The sequence below is a fragment of the Scylla paramamosain genome, chromosome 5 (genome assembly GCF_035594125.1).
Source record: "Scylla paramamosain isolate STU-SP2022 chromosome 5, ASM3559412v1, whole genome shotgun sequence".
Lineage (NCBI taxonomy): Eukaryota > Metazoa > Arthropoda > Malacostraca > Decapoda > Portunidae > Scylla > Scylla paramamosain.
In genome coordinates, this window is record NC_087155.1 from 1215312 (window position 1) to 1232650 (window position 17339).

Sequence of the window (17339 nt, forward strand, 5' to 3'; positions counted from 1 at the left end):
AGGTTACGGAACAAAGCTTATGGGGGTTACAGTCAAAATTTCAGCGCAGTGCAGTGTGTCTGTAGAATCGTCATAGGTCAGAAAAACACAGAGAAAAAGAAAACAGCATATCCAAACATTGCGGCGTCTTGTGTTGACAAGCTGTAGCAGACACCATTGTTATGTGTGCTCAAGGGTGTTTTCATGAGTCTAGTGGTAGTTGAACAAGGATTCTGCGTCAGTATTGGATAAAGGAGACCCATGAATCTGACAAGTTATATATATAGTCTTTGAGAATATTCCTTATGGGAGAAGAAAAGCGATTAAAAATATGTGCCCAAGACAAATGGCTGCACAAGTATTCACTCTACTCTGGAAGAGCGGAAGTGGTTCGGTGGTTCAGTGTTTGTCTACGTAACCTGTTTCCGAGCACTGCTTCAGTACTTCATTCCGAGACATTGAACGAGATTCCCCTCCCTCACACACACACACACACACACACACACACAAGAAAATAGACTTAAAGGAATAAAAGAAAACTGTTGCAAAGGCTACACCCAACACTCGCACACACACACACACACACACACACACACACACACAAACAAGAAAATAGACTTAAAGGAATAAAAGAAAACTGTTGCAAAGGCTACACCCCGAAATGTTATTTCGTAGGTCCCGTGTTCAGAAACGACTACTTTCAAATGCCACAGAGATTAGTCGGGCTCCCAAGAATGTAGAAATTATGTTAATCTGTCATTAGAACCATAAAAAGAAAAAAAAAACATCGTCAGAAGCCCGTATAGCTTCAAGTAAAGCAGTGTGAATGTACTGGAGGTCCAGCGCCCGCGTGTTTCAAAATATGGACCCTGATCTGAGTGACGGTGCAGAACAAACACTTAAGCCAAACCATATGATGTAAAACAGAGTAAATATATCCAATAGAATTATCTTCCTGGTGGTTCTTGAGCTGTCGTGGTGAAAACCGGCGTGCCTTCCTGCCATCACCTCCCTCCCCACACACAATCCCTCCGTTTGGCGACACGCACGCAATCTAATGAAGTCTTCGCTCGTCGTCAGTCGCCAGAGCCCCGCAATCCCCCGCTCGCTGCTGAAGGACGGCCTCTCGCAGCCCCGAGCCCCGTCACCCGCTGGAAGATCAAAAGTCAGACACGAGTGAGCGGCGCTGAGCCTCCGCCACTCACAGCCAAATTTAAAGAAGGATAAAGCACCACCAGTGGAGAGCTGCCGTCGCTCAACAACCGCTCCACCTCCACCTCCACCTCCGCTTCCACCACCACCACCAACCCTCCGCCATCACCACCCAGCTCATCAATCCCTCCTACTTCACCACCACGGCCAGCCTTTCGCCTCCTCCATCACCACCACAACTGCCACCACTAATACCAGCCTTCCACCATCGCCACCGCCACCACTACCACCACCGCCTAGCTCATCCAGCTCCCAGCAGCACAACACGAAACAAAGGCATCTACTTCATGTATTTTGATGAGTTAAGTAAATATTTACGTCAAATCTGTTGGCATTAAAAAAAATATATATATATATATATAAATATATATATATATATATATATATATATATATATATATATATATATATATATATATATATATATATATATATATATATATATATATATATATATATACATGCTGCACAAAAACGTAAAATTAATGAAATTTTGAAAATGTCAGAATTTTACCATTTCGTTGCCATGAATGTGAAAGCTTTTTTTTTTTTTTTTTCCCCGAGAGAAAGTGTAGATTACGTTTAAATGTTTCATAAAGCGTGCATTGTTATACTTCGTAAATGTATAAACGAAGTGACACATGCAAACAAATTCAAAAGAAAAGTACACGAGCAGGGAAAAAAAAAGGAAAAAAGTAGTTTCACACCACACACACACACACACACACACACACACACACACACACACACACACACACACACACACACACACCAGAAGAATTACGCCATGAATCATAAAATCTAGTGCCTCTTCGTGTCGTCCCGGGAAGTCATTAAAGCTGATGAAGTTCATTGTTGACTCACTGCACCTCTCAGCCTCGCCTCGCCTCGCTGCGGGAAGGGCAGGGTGAACCATTCCTGCCCTGCGCTGCCCCGGGACTGCCTAGCGGCGGCATCTTTTCCTCAGCGGTCCCTTCCCTAATTCATAATGTTGATAGTAAAGGAGAGGGGAAATGTGCGTATGGTGGAGTTCAGGAAGGGATGGGTAGTGATACAATGATACGTAGGGTAGGGTTATGAAAGAGATTGGTAGTGATGTTTGCTACTCCTTTACTAATTCATAATGCTAATAGTATAAGAGGGACACGTGTTTAATTAGGGTCGAGTTTAGTGATAGCGATGACATCCAAGTGTGAGTGGCATGAGCGTCTCCTGTCAGGGCGTTCAAGGTCGATGCGGAGACTGGCAGGGTGAGGCATTATTTAGAACGCGCTATCGAAAGGGCAGTTTGAAGCTTCACCTCACTGTAACTCCACTCCTCGTCCTTCTGTTCTTTCAGTCATTCTCTGCTGTCTTAACCTTCTCTCCCTGCCTCGCCAGACATCGCCAGTAAACAGGTGGTAATGTAGCTTGAGGCAAAGGGCTTACATTAAGCTCTCGTCAAGAAGAGGGTGAAAATTGACTAACAGGAGGAGGATAGCGAGGTGAAGTTCCTTTCGGTCAGTGTTTGAGCCAAGAATCGCGTCTGCAGTTGATAATGGTTCACGATACTTTTTCTTGTCAGGGTTCTGGGTCGTCTCCTTGCTCTTGTTGATCAGTAACATTTTTCCGGTGTAACAAAACAATACTGAATCCCGAAGGTTTATAAGGCATGGCAATCCTGAACCGAAAATCGGCACCACGCATGATTCTTCTGGGCTCGGCGGCACAGCCAGGCGTATGACGCAGTGTGAGTTCTGCCGGGCTGATTCTTCCCTATACGGGCTTCCCTTGGCGCTCCTCGTTCTATAATACTCAAATCGTTTCTTACCGCGTCTTAAAAGATTATATTTGTGGTATTATATATCAGTTAGTAGCCTCTTGATGGCTGTGATCCAGCGCGACACGTTGGTACGCTGCGCGGCGCTAACAGGTCACGGAGAGAGTTGACGCTTAGTGGCACTGAGCGAGTGATGGGTGATTGTATGCGCGGCTCGCCACTTACCCCGCCCGAGGAAGTTCAGAGGACCGACTTGTAGACTTGTAACTATGTAGCTTCGCCCTTATAGTTTTTGAAAAAAGTTAATGCAGTGCAGTTGATTACTACTGAAATAGTACTCCATGTTTTTACCGAGATTAGTGTGGCGGGGAATGTTGCAGAGTTGATACATGAATGGGAGTTTTAGTACAAGCGAACATTAGTTTGGCGACAACCACCTGTGAGTGTCTTGTGATCGCGTAGTGCTGCCTCCAGGTGCTGGCAGGCCCCTGTGGTGATGGGGGCCGCGCTGCACATACTGCTGCTCATCGCTCACGCAGCCCTCGCCGCCGCCACCAAGGCAGGTGAGTACAGCACAGGTGAACCCAGGGCGGCTCTCGGCCCGGGCTGCTACTGGCGGGCGAGGCTGACACGCACTGCCTCTCCTGTGGGATTATATTTGTAACTGTAATTGTCACACCTAATTTACTGAGTAGATAACAATTGCAAAGATATTGGCGTTTTTTTTTTACTCATTTTTCATTTTTTTCTTCAAATTTTGATGTTTGTTGGAAGCACCTCGGCAAACAAAACTATTTTTTCTTTTATATTTTCAAAAGCTAACAGCCAGCCGATGCGCTTTCAATTAATCTGTTCGACGTTTCTGTTGTAAATCACCAGTTTATCTCTGCCTCCTCCTCCTCCTCCTCCTCTACCTTCCCTCCAGAGCTAGCGATTTGCAACTGAAAAATGAAAGTAGATTAAAAACAAAAGGAAAAATGAACTAAAATGATGATTGTAAGGTATCATTAAGAGGGATTTGTGATGGAAATGGTAGGCACGGTAATGTAAAGGTCAATATCTATGCATAGTTACATATTGATTTATCGTAGTCGACCTCCCAAGTGAGACAGACAGGTGTAGTTTCGTAATGGTGCCGCCACTGTAGGGAAGACGTGGTATACTTTGTTAATCTTTTATTGTGATGCAGCACTTCGGCCACGTCACGTCATATTAGTTATTATTGGGCTGCGTCTGTCTGTCCGCAGTTAGTTACTCAGTTATCACAATACTCACCTTAGTTATTAGTTGGTGGGTCGCGTCTGTCAGTCTACCAGCAGTGATTTACCGACACATCTATCACAATAGTCACTTTCATTATTACTCACTGGGTTGTCTCTCTCAGTCTACCAGGAGTTACTGAGTTACCACGATGCGGGCTTCATGTAGACATTAATTATTTTACGTTTACATGCGTTATTTCAGTTTGCCTTAGTTGCACGTTTGTGTGTGTGTGTGTGTGTGTGTGTGTGTGTGTGGTGTGTTTGTGTGTTAGACTTTTGAAATAGCTCAAAGGAAAGCAAGTGTTAAGCGTTTTTACAGAGATACAGTGTCCTGAGCTGGTTACACAATCACCACGGTCTCGCCTGTTCATGCCTCCACCATTGTGCGTGTGTTAGACTGTATTGGAATTATAGAACTAGCACATAAGAAAATGTTGAGTTTCTGGAACACGCGAGTACCTATGATTTCTGGAACTGTTTCTTGTTGCAATCCTTAGTCTCGCTTGTTCTTACCTCCAGGAAATTGTTGAAGCAGAAGATATTGAAGTAACCTTGAAACCTGGAAGCTAAAAAGGCTAACAGTTTTTTAGATGCACTGAAAATGCTCTGTATTTTTAAGCAGACTGGAAAATGTTACGTTTTTTTTGAGAAAAAAATCCCAACTCTTTTTGGCAAGACTGAAAAAGGGCCAACATTTTTTGACACAATATTTAAGTGAGTGGTTACTAAGTCTTGCTTCATGTGTGTGTGTGTGTGTGTGTGTGTGTGTGTGTGTGTAATCCTACATCGTATCTCTATTTTTAATAGACAGTAGTGGAAATGAGTGAGGTTTTCAGAGGTATTTATCAAGGACAGCGCATCATCAATGAGAAGACACGCATGAAAACCCGACCTGAGTCTGGTCTTTGATAAAGGTTCTGGTGAGAAAACAAGCAAAGCAAAATAACTTTTAACACATCTAAACATATTACAAAGGTTACAAGGGTGATTTTTTTTCTCAACCAATGAACTTTATTCTTAAACCTTTCGTCTTATTCTTGCAATTAACAGGCTCAAGTCGAAGTTACTGTAGTTTTCAAAGTTAATGATTTTAGGGATAGAGTATTAATGACCATGCATCTTCAATGGGAAAACACGCATGAAAACCCGACCAATTATCTGTGTGGCCTTTGATAATAGTTCTGATGAGAGAACAAAGCGTTTAAGAACGCGAGCCATTAAGCGCTCTCCCTTGTTATAAGCTCTTTGTGTGCTGGCAGACTGCAATGAATGAAGTACAGCGAATGTAGCAAGGTAGATTTTACAAGCGAAAATGTGAGGTTTGTTTTATTTTGAGTTGCTTGCAGTGCCTATGGTTAACCCTGAGGAAGATGCTATAATCTCATGGAGTTATTTAGTTTAACCACTACGCTGTGTAATGAATGAAATGTAACAAATATAGCTAAACTTTTTTTTTACAAACTGAGATGCGAACTTTGTTTTATTTTGAGTTACTTTTTTTTTTATGTAGGAGGGGCACCGGCCAAGGGCAACAAAACTGTAATAAAGAAAAAGGCCTACTGAAGTGCCGATCTCCGAACAGAATCAAAAGCGGTAGTCAAAAATTACAGGATAAGTGTCTTGAAGCCTCCCTCTTGAAAGATCTCAAGTCATAGGAAGGAGAAAATACTGAAGCAGGAAGGGAGCTCCAGAGTTTACCTACAGTTAATTCAAAGGAAGATGCTATGATTTCATGGTTATTTAGTTTAATAAATACGCGGTGTAATAAATTAAATATAGCAAATGTAGCATGTTGTTTTTACAGACGAAGATGTTAAGGGTTGCTTACATTTAAGTAACGGAGTCCCAAAAATTAAGCTATAGAAACGTGGTATAACTTTTAGAGGTAACTTAGCTCAATCATTACACGGGGCAATAATGTAGCAAAATATTTTTAGAGAAGATATGATTCTTTCTATTCAAAGTTAGTTGTAGTGTCTATAACTAACCAATAGAAAGATGATATAATTTGAAGAGGTAATTTAGTTCAGTCAATACACGGTCTCAAGTTAGTTCCGTGAGGGTGTTGGCAGACTGCTCTGAATTGTGGTAGAAACTTGCAGAAGGAAAAGGAAGGAAAGGTAGCAAGAAATCGAAAAAAAAATATCAAACAGCTTTCCAATATACAGGCGTTTATTTCTTAAGGTGATTACTTTCTTAATCGTTACTGTGCTGTCACGTTTGTTCTTACCTGCGTGTGTGTGTGTGTGTGTGTGTGTGTGTGTGTGTGTGTGTGTGTGTTTCGTAGGTTATGATATTATAATACCAGTGCCGTTATGTATATTTAACTCTTAGAAAAAAAAATGTTCCTAAACGGTTATAAGCATTTCTCTAAGCAATTTCCCTCGAGAGAAAAATATGGCAACCGCTTTCCTACATACAAGTAAAGGCATAACTTCTAGAATTAATATCCGTCATAATCATTAACCTATCTCACTATCTCTCACTTCTTACCTTCTTGTGTGTGTGTGTTAGCAGACTATAGTACTTCCAGTGTAACGTGCATTGCCTCCCTCACTCACTCTCTCGCTAGGGATACAAAAGGCACCTCATGCTGGGAAAACACAACGTATGATCGCCAGTTCCCTTGTGTTGGGGCTTAACAGGAGGTTGTTCCTTATCATTAGCGACCGTGCCAGGGAAATGACCGCGACGTTACGAGGTGCAAACTTTGTGAAGAATGCTGCCGCTACTTTTTCCTCTCTTCCTACCTGGGATAAACTTTGCGGGTGTGAAAGGAAATCTGAAAAAAAACGGTGCTGGGTTTGCGGGTGGAGGGAAGGAAAGAGGAGGTGTGGTGTGGTGGGTAAAAAGTGCAATGTTGAAGGAAGGAAAGTTATGTGTTCGAGTTGAAGGGAAAGAAGTGGAAATGAAGTTAACGAAGTGGGGAAGAAAGTGAGAGTGAGAGTGAGAAAGAAAGAAAGAGGAAAAGAGAAGGAGAGAAGAGAAGTCCGGATTTGTGCTGAGTGAATCTGAAATTAATTAAGTTACGCAAAGGCTAGTAATAACACACACACACACACACACACACACACACACACACACACACACACACACACACACACACACACACATGCGCGCACAGGTAGATAGATAAATACATTGATAGATTGACACCACACCGTACCACACACACACACACACACACACACACACACACACACACACACACACACACACACACACACACACACACACACCTATACATTACCTCATAAATACACACATACACATCAAACTCAAACGTATTAGTCATACACGCACGATATAAATTTAGCCAACAAACTACGCAGGGACATGCAAGGCGTACACTGCACAACACAACACCACACTTCATTATACAGCTGGGAGGTGCGTGTGTGTGTAGTAATGCATACTTTTATTTACTTTCTTGTTGTCCTCGTTATTTTTCTCCAGCTATTGTTGTTGTTCGGCTCCTGTCTTTTCTTCGTCCTCATCCTTTTTTGATCCTGTTCTTGATCTTATTCTTGTTCTTCTTTTTTTCTTCTTTTCAACTACTACTACTACTACTACTACTACTACTACTACTACTACTACTACTACTATGAAATAATGTGTAAAAATTGTATCACACTTAAAATTTGCCATTATCTACGTCTAGAGTGGACATGTTACTAAACCACCACCACCACCACCACCACCACCACCACCACCACCACCACATACACACGCACTTAATAGACCCCGCCTCGTGAAAAGTGCGCTATGTTTTGATGATAATTTTTCCCCCGTGAGGTATTTGCGTGTGTAATATGATCGATGGCAAATTGAAGAGTCTAGGGTGTGGGAGATAAAAAATAGTGTTGGCAGGGAGTTAATTTTGACGTGAGCCTCGGGGCGGACGGGGCTGGGCGAGTGCTGCTTATGATGTTAATGCTGTCACGGGGCGGGGAGTGCTGGGCTTGCCTTGCATGGGGGAATGGGGGAGGGGGGGGTGAAACACGCTATGGTTATATGTACCGTACCGTACTTTGATAAACACGCTATGGGTAGACTGTTATACTTTGTTACTCGTGTGATTTTGCTGCTGGTTGTTGTTGGAGAGTGGATGTGTTGTTCTTTGTGTTCTTTGTTGGTGGTTTTTGTGTTTTGATTTATTTTTATGCAGTATTTGTGTATTTCCGGGATGTAAACTATATTTGTAATAGTGAAATGTTAAAGGCTGCTGCCGTGGATTTTAACTTAAAGTATGGAAAATGAAAATGTGCCTTTAAAACTCAGACATTATATTTAAAATGGATACATGCTATGTATATTTTCGGTGTTCCTGATGGTAAAGTGTTGGTGAATGCCTCCATAGACTTAACAATGTATGGAAAGTACCAGTGTGCAAACTTAAGTGATATTTTTGAAGGATAAGTGTGTTATTCAATGTTCAGAGGATGTTACAGATGGATGTTCTTTGAAATATAGAAAATGTTAACGTGCCTTGAATCATAAACTGAAATACTGTTGTTCTTGGTGTATAAAGTGATGGATGCTGCTCTTAATGCTGAAAAACAGAACGTTGAATATTGTAATGGCTAAAATTTCAAATAATACTCAGTGGAAAGTGTAAATGTGAAGAGAATCTCAGCAGAAAATGACTAGATACTGTGGAGGAAATTGTGGTGATTCGGTGAAGAAAAAGTCATGTATAAAACTGAAAACTAAACACAAGTGAATAGCAGAATAAAAAGACTACAAAGGGAAAATTAGATTGGAGAAGGAAAGTGCAGTACAAAAGTAAAATTAGATCTCGAAAAGAGGAAAACGTAGGTAAACGTATATAAAGGGAGAAAGAAAGAATGATACAATTTAACTCCACGAAAAGAAAGTCGGCTAAAAAAAAACCTAGACTTGAAAGTAAAAAAAAGAAGAAAATAGAATTCCAGTGAAAAAGACTAAAAAATGGAAACATGCCGGAGTAAAAAGCGACTCAAAAAAAATAATAAAAAATAAGCCAGACATTTCTATTCCCAAAAGAGAGAGAGGAAAAAAAAGTTGATAACCAGATGGAAAGAGAAAATGGAATCCGACGAAAAAAAAAGTGCTTCTAAGAAAAAAAAAAAAAGGAGAGGTAGAAGACCAGACATCAAGGAAGAAAACTTACTAGACACAGATAAAAAAAAAAAACGCAATTCCAGAAAAGAAATCTCCGAAGAAAAAAAAAGGTGAGGTTTCGAAAAAAAATAATAACCATGATAAGGAAAGAAAAGAAGGAAAAAAAACGAAATACTGATAAAAATAAGTCACTGTAAAGGCAGAATGAGAAAAAAAGAACGAGATTATTTTATTACTGGGAAAAGATGATAAGAAAAAAAAAAGCAACAAAGAAGAAACCAAATCCTGTTAAAGAAAACATGAAAGAAGGAAAAAAACAAGGAAAGAAAGAAAAGAAGCGAAATTCCAGCAAAAGGAAAGTCAAAAGGGTGAAAAAAGGCTCTGAAAAGGAAAATAAAGAAAGTAAATTAGGACTACATCAAAACACGAGATAGATAAGCGACGAGGGAAAAAAATAAGGAAACGAAATTACAGGAAAAAAAGACGCGAAAAGGGAAAAGATCGAAAAAATAAATTACCTACGAGAGGAAAGAAAGAAAAGAAAAAAATAACAACAGAAAAACACGAAACAAAATTGAAAGAAAAGTTACTCGTTAAAGGAAAAAAAAAAGAAAAAAGTACATACAAGTTTTGTAATGACAGAAAAAACAAGAAAATGTAACGACAGGCAAAATTACATAATGATGAAAAAAAGTTCAGAGATGAAAAGAAAAAAAAAAAAACGTTAGGGTAAGATCTTAGGAAAAGCAAACAGCAAATAATGAAGAGTGATAAGAAGAAAAAGACTGGAAAATTTAACGATCAGGTGAAATCGTGTGATAGGAAAAGAAAACCACATATGGAGAAAGAAATCGTACCTGATAACGAGAGAGAGAGAGAGAGAGAGAGAGAGAGAGAGAGAGAGAGAGAGAGAGAGAGAGAGAGAGAGAAGCAAAAAAAGACTAGAAGAAACCGACTTGGTAAAGGGAAAAAGAGGAAAAAAGTGACATTGGAAAACGAGATCTCGGGAAAAAAACAAAAGGTAAGCTAGTAATAAAAAATAAAAAAATAAATAAATAAAAAGGAAAAAACTAGAGGTGAGAGACGGGAATCACATGTCGAAAAAAAAAACGGAGATAACAAGAACACAAAGAAAAAAGTGGGAAAAAGGAAACGGAATAAAAAAAAAGAAACAGGAAAAAAAAAGTCAAGAATAAGACTAGAAGAAAGAGGAGTAAAAAAAAAAGAGGAGGAAAAAAGGAGAAAAGAAAGAAAATAGAAAAGAAAAGAAAAAAGAGAGGAAGAAAGAACAAAAAGAGACAAGAAAGAATTGAGAACTAGACGAGAGAGAGAGAGAGAGAGAGAGAGAGAGAGAGAGAGAGAGAGAGAGAGAGGAGCAACAAGAAAAACGTGACAAGAAGAAAGGGACATAAGAAAACAACAACAACAACAACAATAGCAACAAAAGTGTCAAGAAAACGAGACATCGAAAAAGAAAACGGAGAAAGAAGCGGCAGCAGATAACCACACGAGCTGAAGAAAACGTAACAAGTAAATGGAGAGACTCGGCTAGACTTAGCGAGGCTTGGCGGAGTAAGGAGGGATAATGTGCCTCGATATTGGAAGGCAGTGATTGGCAGCGAGATTATTGGTGACTGAAAATTTCATAGAGTAAAGAACTTGGCGGCAAGTATATTAAGTGCGAGAAAATAAGCTGACACGAATACCACCTTTGTGAGAGGAGGGGAGTGAGAGAGAGGGAGGGGTATGACACTAAAGAGAGTAAGAAAAAAAATCAGGTAAAGAAAAAGGTTAAAATTCTAGAGGTGAAGAAAAAAAGTGGAAATTCTTAAAAAAAATAAGGAAAGATGAAGGAAAAAGGAAAGAGTGAGAGATAAAAAGAGAGGGAGAAACAAAAGAAGAAAAAAAGGGAGAACACGAGAAGACTGAAAAGATCAAACGATAAAAAGGAAGGAAAGAAAAAAAAAACAGAGAGAGAGAGAGAGAGAGAGAGAGAGAGAGAGAGAGAGAGAGAGAGAGAGAGAGAGAGAGAGAAGCCCCGTATGATATGATGTGATTGTGTGACGCCGCTCAGTGTTGGGTGCTGTGTGGTACTGATCAATGTCAACACGAGCTCTTCTTTACGTGAATACTGTGCGTTAGTGAGGTGAGGGGCGTAACACTGCATAGAGAAGGCTTGTGCTTGCTTCCTTTACGCGAATACTGGCTTAGTGAGTGTCAAGGGTGTAAGATGGTGAGGTACAGGAATTGATGGTGCTTACGGGATCTGCTTGGCTTCATTGTGAGAGATTTAATGTTTGTTGTGCAGCTTTCTGGTTTTGTGTTTTTTTTTTTTTTCCCTTTGAGTTGCGACAATAATCTCTTAAACTCGTGTCTTAAGTTTGGTATTGTGTCCGTAATCTCTTCCTTCTGAGATGCACGAGTGTCATAATCAAGTTTTCGTGTTTCTGTTTGTCTTTTTCCTCCTCCTATTTGTTGCTGAATCTCGACAGTTGATAATTGGATTCGAAAAATTGTCTTTTTTGATGTGGTACTTTGCTCTCTCTCTCTCTCTCTCTCTCTCTCTCTCTCTCTCTCTCTCTCTCTCTCTCTCTCTCTCTCTCTCTCTCTCTCTCTCTCTCTCTCAACGAAGGGGCTATATATATTTTTTTGTTTGTCTTTTTTTGGCTCCCGCAGGGTGAAGTGTTTCGCTGCCTTGTTTAAATTCCTTTTCAGCGGGTTCAAATAAAAACTATGTTTTTTTTTTTTTCAATGATGTTTTATGGTTTTATTAACAGGAGAAAAGTGTCTGAGTAATTCTAGACCATTGAATAAGAAACTAAAACCGATAATTCGCTTGATCGGTTTCTTTAAAACAGTCATTATGAGAGAACAAAAATTACAAAATAGTGAGTCAGCCAGAAAAAAAAGCTTTTGGTACTTTTTAAGTTAGTTTTATTGTTCAAGTGATACAAAGAAAGCTAAAAAAATTAACACCATTAATTAAAGATAATCATGGCTATTAATTCGTATAGTTTCAAATCCAATCCTTTTGGAGAGAACGGCTACAAAAATACAGGTCTTTGTCATGCATGAGGCAGCCAGTGCAGAGCAAATTAGCAACAGAATGATGCATAATTGAATGAGCAAATAGCGAGTTTTTAAAAGAAAGTAGAGAAGTAAGTGGACGAACATGGAGCAGGTAAACACAACATTTATAAAGGTAAATACAAGTAAAGGAAAGACGCTAGGAATATGTGGAGGTGAATAATGAAAGTAATGCACGAAGGCTGAGTTAGGAATGGCATAGTAGGAGTAATTTACGTCTCTGAGGGAGGACTGTGAATGGAGATTAAGTAGTTGAGTGAATGGGCAAGGGAAAACTAATTAGGGGGTTAAGGAAAGTTGTGTGCTTAGTATTTAAGTAACGCTTTATTTCCTGCTTGTTTATTTATTTGTTTGTTTATTTAGTTTGTGTCTACGTATGTTATATTGACATTTATACCAATATGTTTTGTTTTTTTCTTTCTTTTAATGTCTCTTTTCTTTCTCATTTTTACTTTATTTCTTTTCTTTGTTTATTTTGTGTATTTACTTTTTCAGTCGTAGAAGAAACTGATCCTTGGCTTCGAAAAATAAAAACAGCACTTGTACCTTCCTATAACATTGCAACTACAACACTTAAACCAGCAAGACTGTAAGAGTGTGACGACTTCTTCTGAGTGAGGATCATCCTTCCTGATGCCTCGTAGTGCTCCATCGCGGCCCTCAACCTCCCTCCAGCTCTCATAGCCCCCGGAATCCCGAACGATCCCTTAAGTCTTAGGTCCATATTCTGAAACACTTCTGCCTGCACGTCGACTACTTTCTAGAAGGCTTTATTTGAAGTGAAGCGTGTCTCTAAGGGTATCTTTATGGTTCTAGTGACAGATTAACAAGAATTTTGCATTATTGAATGGAGAAACACACTTGAGAACCCGACAAATTGTTTTCAAAAAGGGTGTAGTTAAAGTGACGCGGGTTTTTAAAAAGATGTTTTTTAAAGGTTTTGCTGATAGGTGAACAAAATATTCATGTTATTAACTCGGGAAACACACTTGAAAACCCGGTAATTATTTTCAAAAGTTAGTAATTGAAGTGCCGCGGATATTTGAAGATGTTTTTTCAAGGTTTTAGTGATAGATGAACAAGATTTTTACATTATTGACATCGGAAACACTTTTGAGAACCCTGCTAATTACCTCTCTTACCTTTGAAAACAGTCACGTTGAGAGAGCAGTATTTCTGAACACGGGTGATGGCCCTGGTAGGTACATCGCGTCTCTTTCTCCCCTCCAGCCGTGAAAGCCTTGGGAGTTTGAACGATCCTCTAATCGCCTCCTACGGTGAGATTTAATCCGGGAGTTTACGAGTTCGCGTGGCCTATCCTCCCTCCAATCCCGGTCTTGTCTGTCTTATGTTGTAATTAAAGACTCGAAATTATGATGTGGTGTTAAGTGTTTTCGCAGGTAATATATTTAGTGTTTATTGGATAGAGGTGTAAGTTATTAATAATGTAAGGTTGTAAATTAATGCTGCTTTTTTTATTCAAGTTTTCTTACCTAACTCTCTCCTCTCTCTCTCTCTCTCTCTCTCTCTCTCTCTCTCTCTCTCTCTCTCTCTCTCTCTCTCTTTGTTTTTTCCTTCCTCTCCTATTATCTCCCTCTCTTTCCTCTCCCTCCCCTCCTCTTCTCTCCTCTTTCTCTCTCTCTCTCTTTGCTTCTACTTTATCCAACCCTCCAAGTTTCTTCTTCCTCTTCCTCCCCTCTTTCTTTTCTTCTCCCTTTTCCTCACATCTTTCCTCTTCCCATCCAGTTCCCCTCTTTCTCCCTCACCCAGCTATCCAAATTTCTTCTGTCTCCTGTTTCGCTTTCCTTGTTATTGTTTTTCTCCCTTCTCTCCCTTCCCCTCACGTTCTCTCACTCCCCTCTCACCTTTCCCCCTTCCCTCCTTATCGCTCTCCTATCTTCCCTTTTATCTTCCCCTTCCTCTGTTCCTCTTTTCATCCTATCTTTTTTTCCCATTTACTCCTTACTACGTCTCTCTCTCTCTCTCTCTCTCTCTCTCTCTCTCTCTCTCTCTCTCTCTCTCTCTCTCTCTCTCTCTCTCTACCCCAGTCATTTACCATCATCGGTCTTTTTTTTTTTCCCTACCTCCCTCACTTTCTCTGTTTTTTCCCTTCTCTTCTTTCACTCCTTCATCCCCATCGTGTATTGATCGGTGACACGTGCCATGCAGTACGTGAATAGTGAATGAAAATGGGGAAGGTACGTGTGTGTGTGTGTGTGTGTGTGTGTGTGTGTGTGTGTGTGTGTGTGTGTGTGTGTGAGTGAGCTTGCAACTGAAGAGGGATTACCAGAGCATTGCGGGAAGGGCGCTGAATGAGGAGAGAGAGTGAGAGAGAGAGAGAGAGAGAGAGAGAGAGAGAGAGAGAGAGAGAGAGAGAGAGTGTGTAGGGGCAGTAGCATATGTCCTCATCTCTCTCTCTCTCTCTCTCTCTCTCTCTCTCTCTCTCTCTCTCTCTCTCTCTCTCTCTCTCTCTCTCTCTCTCTCTCTCTCTCTCTCTCTCTCTCTCTCTCTCTCTCTCTCTCTCTCTCTCTCTCTCTCTCTCTCTCTCTCTCTGGGAAGTGTTGTACAGACGTTATTGGAAAACTGTATCTACACCTTCTTGTTTACCTTTGTTGTTCGTTCTGTTAGTGAAGGGAACATGGAAGGACGTGGGATTTGTCGTTGGTATCAATGAAAAAAAAAAAAAAAAAAAAAAAGATAAAAAAAAAAAAGAAGAAAATATAAAGTAAATAAATGAAGTGTAGATAACGCATGTTGTCGATAAGAGAAATTGTGATGAAGAAAATATGAACAAAGGAAGAAAAAAATAGAAAGCTTGTGTGTATGTGTTGTAGATAAAATAAATAGAAAAAAAATAGGAAAAAATAGAGTAAATGAACAAGAAATACGAAGAAAAAAAACTTGTATATCTTATAAGTAACGGAAATAACGATACAAATGAAAATGAATAAAAAAAAATAAATGAATAAAAGTAGAGGAAAGCTTGTCATATATGTTGTCGTCGATAAGATAAATAATAAAAGAGAAACACTTGTATTTTCTGTTGTTGTCTGTTTGTTTGTTTGTGTTTGTCTGTCTCACTTTTTGTATGCTTTGCTCTATCGCCTTTTTATTTATTTATAGAAAAGAAAACTTGTATATTTATGTGGGTTTGTTTACGTGAGTCTCTCTCTCTCTCTCTCTCTCTCTCTCTCTCTCTCTCTCTCTCTCTCTCTCTCTCTCTCTGTGTTTCTTTACGTCTGTCTGTTTGTCTATGTCTGTCTGTCTGTCTATGTCTGTCTGTCTGTCTGTCTGTCTGTCTGTCTCGTGTTATCGCGGAATTTGTTTTTTTATCGTCTGTTTCTTGCAGTTATCAGTATTTGTTTGTCCGTCTGTCGGTTTGTCTCGCTGTTTCAGAAGTCGGTCTAGTGTGTAACTCTTCTGTATCACAATGTTTTTATTGATCTGGTGCTGTTGCTGTTATTATTATTATTATTATTATTATTATTATTATTATTATTATTATTATTATTATTATTATTATTATAATATTTAGTTTTCTTTAATGTTCATTCTTTGCATTCCACATTCATCATAAAAAAAAAAAAAGGTTTTACACAAATCTGATCGCTATTGTTTCTTTCTTATTTAGCTTCTTTCATATGACAACAACAACAACAACAGTAGCAACAACAACAACAACAAAAACAACAAATGGAAAAACTAGACAAACGTGTTATTAGAAACGTGAAATTGTTGTAACTTATTTTGTTTGTAGGATTTTTTTTTTTTTGTGCTTTTTTCCTCTCACTTGCCCTCTTCATATTTTTTTTTTTTTTCCTTTTAGCCAGAAGGTAATCACTTTCACATGAAACAACAGCAACAACGATATGAATTTGTTTGAAGTGTTTTTGTTTGGAGGAATACTGACGGTGCTTAAGTTTTTTTCTTCCTCTTCTTTTCTTCCTTTAAGAGATGTGGAATTGAATTGTTTTTGTCTGGAGAGAAATCTAGAATGTTGGTTAAGTTTTTACGTCCCTTTCCTTCCTCTTTTGTTATTATTATTACTATTATTGTTGTTGTTGTTGTTGTTGTTGTTGTTATAAGGTAATAGGAGTAGTAATCGTCGTCGTCGTCGTAGCATAAATAGTAATAGTCGTATTATTATTATTTCTATTATTATTAGTTGTAGAAGTCGAAGTAGTAGTAGTAGTAGTAGTAGTAGTAGTAGCTTTTTTAGGGACAAGGTTCAATGATAACGTTTCAAGCTACACGTGGACATAATTATTTACATTTACTTATTTATTTATTTATTTACCTATCTTTTATGTGTTTACCGTGCCTTCACTGGAAGCCGCGGGTGTGATCAGTGTAATTCATGGCAAAATGCCTCGTTAATGAAGGTGAATTTGTACAAGTCCTGCGTTTAATCGAATTTGGGATTGGGTCATTATCGTCTCTCGTCTAATTAATTAACCTGCGCATTACGTGGATCCACCAGGTAAATAATATTCGCACCTGATCACACCTGCCTACCTGCCTTGTGTCCTTCTGTAACCCTGCCCTGTTCCTAAAACCTGAATCTGAATTTCTCCTCACCCTTGTTTTCCCTTAAATTTTCTTCTCCACCAAGGCGCTAAGGACTAAGAGTGTGTGTGTGTGTGTGTGTGTGTGTGTGTGTGTGTGTGTGTGTGTGTGTGTGTGTGCTGCTTTTTTGTCTGGGCTGCCTCGTGTTTGATTGCCAGCCTGTTATATAGAAATAGATAGAATAGTCTTCCCTTGTAATTATTTTGAAGTGTTTTCTTTTATCTTGTTTTCATGTGGTGCTTTCATCTGTTTCCTTTGTTACTCTCACCTTCTCCCTCTGATGATTCTCTTCCTACTTTTTTTCCTTTATTTTTCTTTGTTTTGTACTGAATATTTTCCTTGGCTCTCATCTGGTGACCTCCCCTGCCTTT